The sequence below is a fragment of the Oryza glaberrima genome, chromosome 11 (genome assembly GCF_000147395.1).
Source record: "Oryza glaberrima chromosome 11, OglaRS2, whole genome shotgun sequence".
In the NCBI taxonomy this organism is placed as follows: domain Eukaryota; kingdom Viridiplantae; phylum Streptophyta; class Magnoliopsida; order Poales; family Poaceae; genus Oryza; species Oryza glaberrima.
Window position 1 is genome coordinate 16908764 of NC_068336.1, and position 11316 is coordinate 16920079.

Genomic DNA, 11316 nt, shown 5'->3' on the forward strand with positions numbered 1-11316 from the left:
CATATAAGCGTCGCCTGCGAAGATTGATCTTCGCAGGCGACAGACGTCGTGCGGGCGACGCTTATATGGTCCGACTGCAAAGATCAATCTTCGCAGGCGCCGCTTATATGGCCCGCCTGAAAAGATGTCCCTATATAGTCTTCTTCTTCCCCGAGCCCTGTTCATTCCCCCCGAAGTTTCTCTCTTCTAAAGTGACTTAAATATAGGGGGGGAGGTTTTGAACTTCAAATCTTCGGAGGATTTTTCTACGGTACTTAGATCTACTCATTTCCACACTAGGTATGCAATTTTTTAAGCTTTTAGACCTTAATTTGTGATGGATTTATGATGCAAAATTGTGAAAGAAGAGCTCCATGTTTTTTAATTTTATTTCTTTTGATATGTTGATGTTAGATGTATGTGTAATACTTGATGCCTCTTGTTGTAGTGGTTTAATGTGGTAACATAAATTCTCAATTTTTTTTTATTTTTGCTATCACATCCACCTCCTAGTTCTAGACCTAGATCTAGATCTTGTCATATATAGAGAGAGAATAAAATTTTTAATGTCTATTTATTCGGTGCAATCAAAAAATAGTTGTATTTTGTAATATGCCGATGATATGATTTTGTTAGATTTTCCTAATGTACTAATTTGACATGTCTGTGTAAAAAAAATTGAAATAAACTTTGATTTTTATTACTTTACACTTAACCTTTACTTGATTAGTTTTGAATAGCGATAAGTTTTTTCAATAAACCCTACAAATTTGGTATTAATTGTGCAAATATTTTACGTGTATTTTTTTAGAGATATAGAAAGTCGGAAATGGATATATCATTGGCCGAGGTTTTTGTCTCCATATAGAAACGAAGTGTCTAAATTTATTGGTATTGCCAAGGCACACGCTGAGAAGAACAATATGAGGAAGATAATTTGTCCATGTGCTGACTGTAAGAATGAAATAGCCTGGGATTTTTGACGATGCTTTTAAAGTGAATGAGTACTTAGTAACTCGTGGATTTATGGACAAGTACGAAATATGGACACGTCATGGCGAAGAACAAGTGGACGGGTCTGAAAATGTATTTCCGACACAAGTTGAAGACATGGTGCATGACGATGGTTCTGTTGAGGACAAAATCGACCAAGAGGAAATATTACGTCATGCAGAACCCGAGGTGCTGATGGGGTCGGCTAGAGGGTTAAATAACTTTGAAGCTTTACAGAAGGCAGCAAAGGAAGTTTTGTACGATGAGTCGAAGGGCTGTGACAGTGAGTTCACAACACTCCGGTCAGTTCTTGAACTTATGAGGTTAAAGGCGAGACATGGATGGTCTGATACCAGTTTCGACAGTTTGTTAGAACTTCTACAGAAAATGCTCCCGAGGCCTAACTCACTACCATCCAGCACATATCAAGCAAAGAAACTCATATGCCCCCTTTCACTTGGTGTGGAAAAGATTCATGCGTGCGTAAATCACTGCATACTGTACAGGAAAGAGTACGCTTCTTTAGATGAATGTCCAACATGCGGTGCTAGCCGGTACAAATCGAATAGCAATACTGGCCTAGAACCGTCTGACACAACTGAGGAAGGACAGAGAAAAATCCCGCAACTTGTGATGTGGTACCTTCCTGTCAAAGACGGCATTAAACGGATATACTCAAATCCGCGAGATGCGGAACTAATGCGCTGGCATGAAGAAGGGCGCAAGAAGGATGGGATGATTTGACACCCGGCAGATGCTCGTCAGTGGATAAACTTTGATGCTCAGTACAGAGAGTTTGCTAAAGACCCACGGAACATTAGATTTGCACTGAGTACTGATGGAGTTAATCTTTTTGGAGACATGAGCAGCTCACATAGTACTTGGCCAGTGCTTCTCACCATGTATAATCTTCCTACCTGGCTCTGTCAAAAGTGAAAATACGTACTACTCTATCCTCATACAGGGACCCCGTCAGCCTGATATTGATATTGACATATTTCTTGAACCATTGTTGGAAAATATGGCTAATTTATGGAAAGAGGGATTGAAAGTGTGGGACGAGTACTTAAGGGAATACTTCACAATGAAGGCCATCATCTTTGTGACCATTAACGATTATCCAGCAATGTTTTTAGTTTCAGGTCAAATTAAAGGTAAAATAGGATGTGTGATTTGCTTGAATGGAACGTACTATAGGTATCTCCCGGGTTCCAACAAGCTCGTGTACATGCGGCACCGGCGGTTCCTACGCACAAATCACAAGTAGCGCAAGATGAAGGTGGAGTTCGATGGCACTGAAGAGACAGATCCTGCACCCAAACCAACCTCAGGAGAAAAGGTGTGTGCAATGACAAAGAAAATTGTTTGCGAGTTTGGAAAAATGACTAAGAAACCATCAAAGGGGACAAAGCGCAAGAAACCCGAGAAGAATACGAAACAAGGGGATAGTAAGAAGCAAGATGATAGTTCGAAGCCAGATGATAAACTCCCTCCCCGATTCAAGAAGCATTCCATATTTTTTAAGTACCTCCCGTACTGGAAAGATCTAGAGGTTCGGCATGCCATAGACGTCATGCATCTAGAGAAGAATGTGTTTGACAACATAGTTGGAACATTGTTGGACATGCCGAACAAGACTAAAGATGGTCTGCAATCAAGGATGGACCTAGTCGAAATGGGAATCAGGGAAGAGTTACACCCTCAAGAAGGAGAAAAAAATGGCAAAGTATATCTTTCACCAGCCTGTTTCACAATGACACCTGAGGAGAAGAAGTCATTTTGCAACTCACTCCGTTATGTCAGAGTGCCCATAGATTTCTCATCAAACATCAGTCGACTAGTTTCAATGAAAGATTTGTCGGTATCTGGTTATAATTCACACGACTGTCATGTCTTGCTCACTGTGTTTCTTGCAATTGCAATAAGGGCCATAAAACCGGAGCATTTAAAGGTTGCTATCACAAGGTTGTGCTACTTTTTCAACGCAGTGTCACAGAAGGTCATTAGTCTCGAAGAGTTTGAAAATCTCCGTACATACGCACATGAGACACAGTGCCAACTTTAGATGTGTTTCCCTCCGTCATTTTTTGATACGATGGAGCACCTCATTGTTCACATAGTGCCGCAGATGGTTGCGCTTGCCCATTGTACCTCCATCAAATATGGTCATACGAGCGTTACATGGCGGTTTTGAAGGGTTACGTCCGAAATCGTGCACATCTAGAGGGATCAATGGTTGAGGGTTATAGTACTGAAGAGGTTGTCGAGTGCTGTATCGATTATCTCAAAGATGGATATGCAATTGGAGTACCTGTGCCCCGACACGAGGGCAGATTGAGTGGCAGGGGAACGATAGGAAAGAAGAGATTCGTCACCCATGATCACAAATCATTCCAAGAAGCTCACTTCAGCGTGCTTCATCAGTTTGCTATCGTTGAGCCGTACATCGATCAACATATCGAACTAATACGAGCTAACAATAAGGGTCGCACCACCGAGTGGATAATGAAAGAACACAAGCATCTCTTCGTAGATTGGTTGCAAGACCTAGACTTACCTGAGGCATAAACTACTAATGAAATAACTATGAAGCGGTTGGCTTGTGGTCCATCAACTACAGTAAATTCTTGGCAGGGATATGACATTAATGGATACTCGTTTAGTACAAGAGCCCAAGATAATAAGACCTGTACGCAAAACAGCGGTGTCCGTGTGGAGGCAATTGATGAAGCCGGGTAAAAACATTCATACTTCGGGTTTATTGAAGAAATATGGGAAATCGACTATGGGCACACAATGCAATTCCCCATATTTAAGTGCTAGTGGGTAAAAATACCCGAACGGGGTCAATGTTGATAAGTTCGGTCTTACTGTTGTTGACCTGGCGAGTGTGGGTTACAAGGATGACCCTTGGGTACTCGCCAATCGCGTGGCACAAGTGTTTTACGTGAAAGACCCATCAAATTTGAAGAAAGATATAGTGCTACCCAGGAAACAAAAGATATTAGGAGTGGATGGGGTTGAAGATGTCGAAGATTACAATCAATACGATAGTATGCCACTTTATAGTCAGTTTGTACAGAAGATTAAGAATATCGAGACATCTACTCAGAAGATCGTGAAGCCTTACATGCGCACGGACGGTGTGGGAAAAAATGTTAAAGGGTAATGATTGTTGAGTCGCATGTAAGCATCTAAGAAGTTAGTAGTTATGTAACGGTGTATGTAAGGTGATGTGTGATCATATCGCAAATTGACGAACAATTGCACGCAACATTTTGCATATGAGTTTGTACTAATTTTATGTGCAACTACCATTTGTAGGGTGACATTTACATTTTTTTTATTTTTTAAAAGTTTTTTTAAAATAGGTTTAAAAATTTAGTAGCATTTTGTTATGTTCACTTACGATTGTTTGAAAACTTATTTTAAAAAGTTTTAAAAAAATGGTAAGTGCACATATAAGTAATATTAATGTTTGAAACATTTAAGTAATATTTAAATTTGAAAAGTAGTAATACTAAGGTTTATTTATTTGTATGTACAATTACCATTTTTATTACAATTACTGTATACATTTTCAAATCACAAAAATGATTTTAAAATAATTCTGAAAAAGAAAGAGTCAGTCCTGCAAATATCTTCACAGGCGGCCGGTCCGCCTGCGAAGATTATTAAGCCGAGTAGGGTTTACATCTTTGCAGGCGGACCGTCCGCCTGCGAAGATAGTAAAAACGATCTTCGCAGGCGGGCCGCCCGCCTGCGAAGATCGTTACCCTATATAAGGGCAAGCCCGCGGCGCCAAAATTTCTAAGTCCAGGCGGGAACCCTAGAAATTTCGGCGCCGTCAGGCTGCCAAATTTTTTCGCCGCCGCACGCCTCCGCCGTCCTCCGCCGCCGCCCGCCTGCAACCTTCACCTTCCGACCGTCGTCCTCCGCGCGCCGCCGGCCTTCGAGCTGAGCTCGCACCGGCCTCGCACTCAACCACGCCGCGCCGGCCGTCGATCCTGCTCCACCGTACCACCGCCCGGCCGCTCCCGCCGCCGGCTGCTCCGCCGCCGAGGTACACCTCCTCTGCCGCCGCTCCACCGCTCCCCCGTCGCCGCCGCCGTCCACCGCGCGCACGCAAGCTCGCGCGCTAGCGCTCCACCGCCGCCACCGTCCACCGCCGCCGGCCGCTCCACAGCCGCCGCCGCCATCTCTGTCTCTCTCTCGCAGTCGTCCACGAGCGGCTTCGTCATCGGCCTTTCGTCGTCCACGAGCGAAGACGTACTCGGCCGAACGGCTTCGTCGGCCGGTTCGTCGTCCACGGCCGAACCTCGTCGTCAGCCCTTCCTTCGTCGTCCACGACCAAAGCTCGTCGTCGGCCGTTCGTCGTCCACGGACATGTGTGCATGTGGGTGTTCCTTTTTATATGTGTGTGCAATGTGGGTGTGAGGGGGTATATATGTGTGTGCATGTGGGTGTGAATGGGAATGAGGGGTGGGTGATATGTGAATGAGGGGTTATATGTGATTGTGAATGTGAATTTGGGAATGTGGGTGATATGTGAATGAAATTGGGAGGGTATGTTTAATTTTGCAGGATATGTGAATTTGTCAAATTTTTTAAATAACATGTAGGAGGGTATGTTAACATTTTTTAAAAAAAAATTGTGGATGAGATGTTTAAATTTGTAAGTGCTAATTTAGCATTATTAATTTAGCATAATAGTAAGTACTAATATATAACATTTCGCAATTTAAATTTGTTTGTACTAATTAATTTAGCACAATAGTAAGTACTAATTAATAGCATTTCGCAATTTAAATTTGTTTGTACTAATTAATTTAGACATTTCGCAATTTAAATTTGTTTGTACTAATTAACTTAGCATAATAGTAAGTACTAATTAATAGCATAAGTACTAATTAATAACCTCGACTTCGCTCGTTGTTTGAGGTAAGTATAAAGGAGATCAGACTGGCTCGGTACGAGTCAATCGACAAAAGCGAGAAACCTCCATGAGCTATTTCAACCACTTACTAACACAGGAACACCACCATTTTAAAGCTGAACTATGATCTTCTTTCGTGCACATCTCGCTTTTTTTTCATTTATGCGAATGAATTGCAGAACCAAACTAAAATGGGTTGATCGGAACGTGTCACAAGAAGTGCAATTGACAAGAACACAAAAGAGGCGAAAGGAAAGCTCTGCTTCCCTTGTTATGCTAGAAGCAAAACCAGTGAATACCTGGTTCGGTACTCCTACTTCCAGAAAAGGGAAATCAAAAAGATAGTGGATGAATTGTTGCAGCAGGGCTTCGCTCCTCAACTAGCCCCTATGCATCGCCTATCCTCTTTCCTTGATATTGAACATAATGCATAAGGGGATCCATAACGAACCATATGGTTTTCTCAACGGGTTAAACATAGTGTGAGTTAGACAGATCCCACATCTCAAACGTATAAAGAAGTCCCTTCTCTTAGACTCCAAAGGCACGAACTACGGCTATGACCTATGAGCTAGGGGGCATCCACCTGTTAACATTTAATTATAATTAAATCTCCCAAAAAAAGAGAATTGCTTTGAGGTAATTTCAATTTCAACTCCAATTTAAATTTGAAACATTTAGCGCAGTTCCCCTTTCCTCTCTTCTTATATCAACTTCACATCCTAAACACCAAAAGGAAGGGAGAAGCGAACTCGACCCGGTGGTTTTTTATTTTTATTGACGCGATTTTCAATGAAAGCTGAGATGGGGTAAGTGTGAAGAGTCAACTATTGCCCTACTTTTCTTATTTCTTAGAAGAATTCGCCCAGTATACTCCTATAATTTGGATTATCGCTCTACTGAATCGAAAGAATGACTCTCGGGTTTGGAACAGATAAGTTCTGTACGGATAACAAAGAATAGAAATTGGAGACGCCATAGTGATCCGGGACTCCCGTGTGGAAGGGCTCTCTTGACTCTTCTGTGTGGTATTCATTCTGGTTCGGCTCTTGGAATCACATCCAGCAGTGGTTGGAACAGCTCGCAAAATCCAACCACTTCACCTACTTTATATCTATTATAGCATAATAGTAAGTGGTAATTAATTTCGCAATTTAAAGTTGTTTGTACTTATTTGAGTAATTTAAAATGTGGAGGATAACTTTTTCTTTTATGTTAGAGGTTTGAAACTATGGCCGATAGTTTAGGGGAGCAAGAGTAGTCCCTTGCTGTTGTGGTTGCTCCGGAACCAACGGTCCCACCTGAAGATAGTTCCGGCAGTGACGTAGCTCACGAAGACGATGAGTACTCGTCGCCAAGCGATCCTTGTCCAAGCCCAAGCCTGAAGAGAAGGAAAAAAGGCGACGGTGAAGAAGGCGACAAAGACTACATTCCCCTAAAGAAGGGGTAAGTAAACGTAATATGTAAACTGTTCACCGTGATAACTATTAGCCCTAGCTAATTTGAAACTGTCATGTATACCTTCTTGTAGGAAACGGCGCCACGGCGATCAAAACGGCAGCCGAAGAAAAAAGTTCCATCGCAAATTGACGAGGTACCAGCTAACACAACCGGCTCAAAGAAAACTGAACGGTCAGCTAAGGCGAAGAAAAGGAAGGGCGAGAGAAGCGTGAATAGAAAGGATGAAGGGTTCCATGTTGTTACCTATGTTTCGCCAAAAGGAGAGCCGCTCGCCCCTAAGATGGCACGTGCGAAATTCAGTTCACAATGTGGCATAATAGTAAGGGAAAAGATCCCCACCACGGTGAAGGACTGCGATCATGTATCGAATGGGGATAAGGAAGTCCTATGGAAAGAGTTGAAGAAAATCTTCCAGTTCCCGGATGGATCAGAGGCAGCAGTGAGGAATTATGCACTGCAAACAATGGCCAAGTCTTGGCGTGGTTGGAAAACCACCTTGAACTCGAAATTTGTCAAGACGGGATGCACACCGTTTTCGACGTATGCCAACATAACCCCGAATCAGTGGGACGACTTTCTGACGTTGCAGAACTCTCCGGAAGAAATTCAAAGGAGCCAAAAGTATGCAGAGTATGCCAAGAAGAACAAATTTCCTCATCGCTTAGGCTCCGCGGGATACGCACCAAAGGTGGAGCAGTGGACAAAAGAGGAGGAGGAAATGAGGAAGAAGGGGCAACCGGTACCAATTGAGGAATGGACACAGAGATCAAGGAACTGGGTAAGAGCTAGAACTCCTAAGATCACGGATGAAGGAAAAGTATCGTTTGAAGATCCGGAGCTACAGAGCGTTGCTGATAAAATAGAGAATTTATCCAGTTCACAGAAGAAAGGATTTTTCAAGCCTAAGAGGGAGAAAGATGTGTTAAGTACGGCGCTGGGTATTCCTGAGCATGGGGGAAGGGTTCGAGGTGTGTCGAGCAAGATGAGTTGGAAGGAAGGGTTCAAACATGACCCCCACAAAAAGCGTGAAGCGTACAAGGATAAACTTAGAGACGAAGGGGCTGCGGAGTTTGAAAGGCAAATGATGGATTTCTACATCAAGCACATGATTTTGCCTCACCCCGAAACCAAAGAACCTTAGCCAGATTACCCCTTCGATGACCTCAAGGAGAATACGCCCTGCAAATTGCACGTTCCCATTGGACACTCCAGGAAAACTCTTGAGGCCGCTACAGCCATTGCTATCCCTGGGAGAACATACAACGAAGAGTTCATACCCGATGCGTATGCCAAGGTGCAGCCGCAAGTGGTCCACGAAGGGTTTGAGTCCTATGACATTGACTTCCCGACTGAAGATGGTGAATCCGTACTTGGGGATGCGGTCGATCTTGTAATTCTCTGGCACAAGAATGGCATATCCTTTGAATTGGGCACCGACGACACGCGAAAACCTGTGGTGCCAGAACCGGGGTTGGGAAAACCTCCGAGACCTCCTAAGAGGAAGGTGACTGATAAGGCGGAGGAACTCGAGATGCAAAAGGAAAATCCAGTGCCGGAAGTGCCACCGGAGATTGCAGTGCCGGAGGCAGCCATGGAGATTCCAGTGCCGGATGTGCCCATGGAGATTACAGTGGCAGAACCAGAGGTGCAATTTGTGGCATCAGTCGGGTCAGAAATAGAAGAAGTAACAGGATTGGAATGGGACGGTACAGAGCCAGAAATATTTTAAGACCCTTCTCCTGCGAAAGACCCCGAGGTGCAAGAGACCACTGTCCCTGAGAAGGCCACTACCAGTTCTGAGGTGCCTAGAGTGCTTAGTAGCCACGACTCCAAGTCCAAAGATGAGAACAAGGAGAAGTTCATGGTAACCATCTTCAGAGGGGGTAAGGAACGTGCCAAGCTCAGAGATGATGACCCCCAGAAGGCCGCTGAACTAGCCGGGCCAACATACTTCGCAACCGATGATTGCCCGGCTGAGTACGAATATGGAAAAGCACTATTGCCGGAATGGGCAGTGAACGAAGCACCATGGGAGATGAAAAGGTTACATACCTTCTACATGTAGGCTAGCAAGAAAGGCTTGGGCAATATAACAGCTCGATCACCAGCAGATTGTTTCGGCGAAGAAGGTTACGTATGGCTAGATTTCTCATATCTCCACGCCATATATCGTCGGGATAAGATGGACGTCAACTACGTCAGTGTTTGGTGCATGTGTGTATGAGTTTTAATTAATTATATGAAAAATAAGTACAATACAAATCCATGTGATTGTTACTAACAAACTTCTTCTGTAGGATGCAATACATGGATGCTAAGAAGACAAAATAACCTATCGGATTCTTGGATCCAACTCGGATCTGCCAAACACAACATACCGTGAAGCTAGCACCAGGGTCAGACCAGTTGAAGGGCAAGACTCCAAAGGAGATAGCTGAATACAAGAAGGGCTTGCACAAGGAGAAATTGATTACTGTCGCACAGTACATTGGACGAGCCTTCTTGCACTTTCAAAATAAGAGAGTCGTCATGGCCGCTTATAATTTTAAGTAAGTCGGGTACATTTATCTTCTGCACACATGTCTTATTTTAGCTAGTACTAACTAACTATGCCATTGTTAATATGTAGCGATCATTATATCTGTTTACTCATCCACCCTAAAGACGGAACCGTGGTAGTCTTGGACCCTCTCGATTACAAACACCAGTCATACAAAGAATTTCTAACAATCTTACAGTAGTAAGTGATTATGACTCTTGCATTTTATATGAATGTATTATAAATAAATATCCTCCTTAATGTGAAACGGTACGGCATCCATACAGAGCGTACCAGTACTACAAGTTCAAGGGTGGAGAACAGACCCGAACAAGGGAGAAGTTGCTAGTACGTACCTATTGGCCGGTAATACTCCACTCACTTAATGTATACCAATTGTTTCACTAATTGCAAATTTTAACTATCTTTTATGATATGTCCTGAAGTGTCACAAGCAACCGCAAGGAACGGTCCTTTGCGGGTATTACGCTTGCGAATTCCTTAGAGTAAATGGGAGGTACAGGACTAACACGAAGGATGTAAGTCTCTATACTATGTGCTAGACAACTTCATATATTTATGATACTAATATATTGTTTATCTTCAATGCATGCAGTTGCCAAGATTACAATGTCGAACAAGCTTTGACGATACAGGCATAAAAAATGTCCAGCGTGATCTGTGTCACTTCATCCACCATGAGTGCTGTCATGTGAAAGGGGATTTCTTCGACCCAGAGGGTGCCCTAGCCACAAGTGACGAATTTAAGGATCTTCGGGAGTGGAACAGTGCTATGCCATAATGTATTAACTAGGTGGCGTATTTGAAGTGACAATGTAAAAAAATATTGTAATATATATATTTTAGCATCACTTTTGAGTAATGTAATATATGTACATTTATCAGTACCAAATGCTTGATAATCTTCCAATATATGTACATAATAATCTACATGCAAGAATTTCTATTAAATAATTTAAAAGTAATTTACGGGCAAATTATTATTAAATTTCAATATTTTGTACCTATCTTCGCAGGTGGAAGGTTTTTTTTTTTTGCAGGCGGCCGATTCCTATTTTCGCAGGTGGACCGGACTAGCCAACGTCCGCCTGCGAAAATTATCTTCGCAGGCGGACGGCCGCCCCGCCGGCGAAGATCGGCGGTCTTCACAGTCGTTGGCTTACAGGCGGACGGCCGCCCCGCCTGCGAAGACCCCTTTCGGCCGCTTGCGATAATGCTTTTCCTAGTAGTGTCTTGGACTTGTCCACCGGCTCGACGCTCGACAGGCCGAGGCAGCGCACGTACGGTGAAGCCCGACTGCGGGCATGAGCAGGTGTTGTCCACTGTCACCTGGTACTCTGCCTGCCCTTCCACCAGCTTCCCTCTCTGCGTGGATGTCGGACGGCGC